The 5,428-nt window shown below is 36.5% G+C and overlaps 1 pseudogene; it reads right to left on the bottom strand.

Moving 5' to 3' along the window:
• Positions 1-1,540: 1,540 nt before the first annotated feature.
• LOC140498473 (GTP-binding nuclear protein Ran pseudogene) lies at positions 1,541-2,193 on the bottom strand (annotated as a pseudogene).
• Between the last annotated feature and the right edge of the window lie 3,235 nt (positions 2,194-5,428).

Here is a 5,428-nt window from a genome sequence, read left to right as displayed (position 1 = left end):
ATAAATGTGTTTTGCTTGATAGTTTCTTGTTTCCTTTTTGGTCTACATACCTTTCAACCCCAAATAATTCTAGATTGATGTGACACCTAAGATGCTCTAGTCATTGCATTTTTTGTGTGATAAGGGGGATGGGTAGAGGCCAGATATAAACTTTAGGAGTGGTAAGAGATTATTGAAGGGGAAGAGGAGAAGCCTCTCTATATTTTATGTAGTTTCATAGAAAGTAGAAATGCCATGCATAGTTCTTTATATTAGGAAAGTGACAAAATGATCCCAGCAAAGCAAAGCAGCAGGGAATGATTTAACATAAACAAGTCACCAGTTTGATTTGATTAGGGAGATAAAGATATATTCCAAACTGAGCAACATTCAGAATCTCAGCTGAGTCTTTACTAATCAACTCAGCAACATCTTGTCCTTAAATAGCTTTATTTTAAGAATTTAATAATCACTTGGGGTAAAATTACACAAGCAAGAGCAGAAGCTAAGAATAATGAATCATATTCAGAGGGGTCAGCAAACAACTCCAAAAGTGAGTTAAGGCTTGATATTAACACTGCCAATACAACTAACAAACTGCAAAAGGAGGAGGGAAGGAATGGAAAGAGGAAGGGAAAGAGGAAGGGAAAGAGGAAAGGAAGGGAAGGGAAGGGAAGGGAAGGGAAGGGAAGGGAAGGGAAGGGAAGGGAATAAATGCTCATGATATGAAATGGATGATAAATTTTTGAGTAGGACTTATTTATATCAAAGATATAAAGATCTTCTGAACTCTGTAGACAATCTCATTTTATTTTCCTTCCCTCCCTTTCTTTTCCCCATGATTGATGAAACCCCACAGTTCCTTGATCTGAGCTATTAGACTGTGTTTTGCTTCAGAGGAAGAACCCATAAAGGGTTATGCCCACCATTTAGCAAGTTTCAATGAGGAAGGTATGGAATGACCTGAGTTTCTTTGGACATCATTGCCCATCACCATTGTATCCTAGGCAAAATATGCTGAAGGAAATAGAAGAATTTTTAATAATAATAAAATTATCATTATAATTCCTGTACATTTTGACTAGATAGCATAAGAAAAGATCAGAAACAGTTTCAGAAAAAACTGGAAAGATCTGTATGAAATTTTATGCACAGTGACATGAACAGAACCAAGAGAACAACGTCAATAATAATGACATTATTAAGAAACAGACCTTTGAAAGGCTTGAGGGCCCTGATTAAGGCAATGACAAACCAGGATTCCTATAGACAGAAGATGAAATGTACTTCCCATCTCGTGACATAAAGGTGATGGAGGCAAAATGAAGAACAAGACAAATAGTTTTGGACATAGTCAATTAAAGAATGAATATATTTTTGATAGGACATGCATATTTCTTGTGTTCTGTTGAGGGGGAAAGCTGGTAAAAAGTGAGTTTGGTAAACTAGCCCGCCTGGGTTTGAACTCTACCAGGAACAAAAGGAACACAGGAATGCCAATCATGACAATGGTTTACTAATCTTTCAGGGAAAATTATACGGGTGGCAACGAGTTGGCAGTTTACAAGTCATCATCTTCATCAGGGAGCACAGTTGTCTGAGCAATCTTTAAGTCCTGCTCATACTGTGAGACCAGTGCTGGATCTATGACAACCTCTGGAGGTGCAAGAGCAGGCATGGTAACAAACTCCAAGTTAGGGTCTCCAATAAGTTTTCTAGCAGGCCAAAGGAAAGGCTTCTCAAAGTTGTAGTTACTTTTGACTGAGATGTCATTGTACTGGAGATTCTTCTTCCTATGGAAGACAATTGATTTCACCTCAACTTTTCTGTCCTAAATATTCACTTTGTTGCCACACAACACTATAGGGATATTTTCATATACTTATACCGGATCTCTATGCCAGTTAGGTACATTCTTGTAAGTAACTCTTGATGTTACATCAAACATTATAATGGCACACTGAGCTTGGATGTAATAACCATCTCTCAGACCACCAAATTTCTCTTGGTCAGCTGTATCCCATATGTTGAATTTAATAGGACCTCTGTTAGTATGGAACACGAGAGGATGGACCTCAACACCCAGGGTGGCTACATACTTCTTCTCAAATTCACCAGTCAAGTGATGTTTACGAATGTAGTTGTTGCAGTACCTCCATCTCCAACTAATACAAGTTTGAACTGCACTTGGGGTTCTCCTTGGGTGGCCATCGCGATGGTTCTTTACTGCACACTGGCACTTTGCCTCGGTCCCACCTGGACTCCTGGTTGGCGTGTGCCTATGATTATCTTTAGAAAATGAAATTCAGGTATGAGAAAGAAGAATGCTCTGGAAGAATGAGAAATGGAGCAGAATGGGATAAATTACCTGACATAAAAGAAGCCTCAAAGAGATTTTGCAAAGGAAGAGGAAAAGGGGAAGTGGAGAGGGGAAGACATGAACCTGCTTTCATTATAAGTGGCTCAAAGATGGAATAATATACATAGTCATCTGGATGTAGAAAGATTATCTTATCATACAGGAAAGTAGAAAGAGAAGGGGATAAGAGAAGAGAGGTAGGAGGTGAAGGCTGATAGAAAAGAGTGAAGTTTTGGGGAGGTAAAAGTCAGAAGTAAAGCACTTTTGAGAATGGACAGGGTAAATGAAGAGAGACAGTAGGATAAACAGGGGGAAACAGGATGGAGGGAAATACAGAGTTGATGATCATTACTGTGGGGAAAAAAATTACAGTGAGTTTCTCTGGAAAAGATTTCATTTCTCAAACATACAGAAAAGTGAGTCAAATTTGTAGAAATAAGAGGTATTCCTCTTCTGCCAAGTGATCAAAGGCCATGAACAGGCAATTTTCCGACAAAATAATCATAGCTAGTTAGAGTCATATAAAAATGCTCTAAATGACTACTTATGAGAGAAATGGAAAATTAAAACAACTCGAGTTTCTACCTCACGCCTTTCAGATTGGTTAATGTAATAGAAAAAGAAAATGACAAACACTGGATGGGACATGGAAAAATTAAGACACTATTGGTACTATTGGTGAAGTTTTATACTGATTTAATCACTCGAGAAAGCAATTTGGAATTATGCCCAAAGGGCTATAAAATTATGCGTACCCTTTGACCAAGCAATACCACTACTAGGTCTGTATCCTAAAGAGATTACAAAACAGGAAAAGGACCTCTGTGTACAAAAATATTTATAGCAGTTCATTTAGTGCTGACAAAGATTTGGAAATTGAGGTGATGTCCATCAGTTGGGGAAAGGCTGAACAAGTTGTTTTACCTGACTGTGATGGAATCAATTGTGCTATAAGAAATCATGAGTAGGATGGTCTCAGGAAAAAAAAAAAAGAAATTAAAAACCATGGAAAGAAATTTACAGGAACTGATGCTGAATGAAGTTAGCAGAACAGGAGAACACTATACACAGTAATAGCAATAGTGTATGATGATTTATTATGAATAGTTTAGTTATTCTCAGCAATATAATGATCCAAGATAACTCTATAGGACTTAAGATGAAAGGTGCTATCCATCTCCAGAGAAAAAACTGGTTAGCAGATGCAGATCAAAGATACTTTTTCTTTCCTTTATTTTTCTTGGGTTTTTTGTCTGTATTTCCTTTCAAAGAATGGCTTACATAAAACTGTGCTTTGTACAACGACACATGTATTACCTATGTCAAATTGCTTACCTTCTCAATGGTGGGAGAGAGAAGAAAGAAAGAATTAGGAATTCAAAACCTGAAAAAACATTAAAATTGTTTTAAGTGTAATTCTGGAAAAGATATGAAATAAATAAATGTATATGTATACAATCACACACACACACACACACACACACACACACATATAACAAGTGAGACTAAATTAAGAGATATAGAAAGACACCCCTCCCCAACCTATGCTTCATGGAGGTGGGATATTCTACACATTTCACGTGGTTTTTTGTTTTGTTTTTTTTTTACTTTTTTCATTGTACTGTTCAGTTGGCCTGACTACTTTTTCTTCTCTTAAGAAAATGCTATATGTAATGTAGAATGTCTTTCTGCGAGGAAGGAGGCGAAATGATACTTGGAATAACTATGATGATGTAAGAAACTATATTAAAAAAATAACCCTTGCTCATCAATAGATCAGATTTTGGCAGGGGAAAATATAGTCGAAGACAATAAATTGCAGAGCAATTACCATTATATAATTGGTACCATAAGTTTTCTTACTGGAGGTTTCCTTCAGTGAAATCACAGATCCTGAACAGTACAGTATACATAGAACATACAGATAAATTCAAAATGCAAAGAACCAGTGTGGTGCTGTGGAGAGAGAGACAACCTTGGTTTCAAGTTCTGATTCTGATACATATACTAGTGGTTAGACTATGGACAAGTCAGATAATTTTTAGTACCCTGGACAATAGTACCAGACTGAAAATTACAGATAATTTGCTACCCTTTTGGCAGTTTCCAGACTGAGACTACAATATTTGACTAAAAATATAACTCTGCTCATCCCATAATTCTCACCTCATCCCCCTCCTTTACACCACTTAAAAAAAAGAAAAGAAAGAAAAAAGAGCCAATAAGAAATTTATGAATTTAAGTTCTACAACTTCATAGACTCTTAGAATTTAGAAGGAATCTCAGATGTCACCTATTCCTACCCACTACCTTCTTTGTCATCCAAGTGAATTTCTCCCTTCTTTGAATTTTTATACCATGTATAAAATCAGTATACATCAATTCAGTTCAATCCAGCAAGTATTTTACAGGGCCTACTATGTATGTCACAAGAACTGTGAGAACTAAATGGGATACAAAGTAAACAAATAACAAACAAAAATAATAATAGTCCCAATCTTTGATGAATTTATATTATGCTGAGGGAGGAGTGCCTGAGGGAGGAGAATCTGGAAAGGGACTATAATATACATATAATATACATTTAGTATATATACATATAATATACATATATACATACATTTAACATAAAATACATTCAAAGTAAATACTAAATACAGTTTTGGAGGAGAGTACTAATTGGGAGTTATCAGGAATCCTATCCTTGAAAGGAGCTGAAAACTCCAAACAGCACAATTGAGGAGGAAAATGATTCTAGAAATGAGGGAAGATCTTGCCACATCAGAAAAATAGAAGATCAAATGTCCTGCATGCAAAATATCATGTAAGCAGATTGACTAACTGTTGTGTGTGACTCGGAGAATAGCAGCATCAGCCCAGGAAGACTGGTTGGAGCTAAGTGGTGAAGGACTTTAAATACCAAAGAGAGAATGATAACACATTTTAGAATCACAGATCTAGACCTGGAGAAGACTCCAGAGCCTTTCTAGTATAACCTTCTCATTTTACACAGAAGGAAACTTACACCTAGGGAAATAAATTGGCTTGCCTAAGATCAAAATGATGGGGTGGTTGGGTGCATGTGCTTGG

The sequence above is a fragment of the Notamacropus eugenii genome, chromosome 4 (assembly GCF_028372415.1).
Source record: "Notamacropus eugenii isolate mMacEug1 chromosome 4, mMacEug1.pri_v2, whole genome shotgun sequence".
Taxonomy (NCBI): Eukaryota; Metazoa; Chordata; class Mammalia; order Diprotodontia; family Macropodidae; genus Notamacropus; species Notamacropus eugenii.
This window is presented reverse-complemented; position numbering and strand designations above follow the sequence as displayed.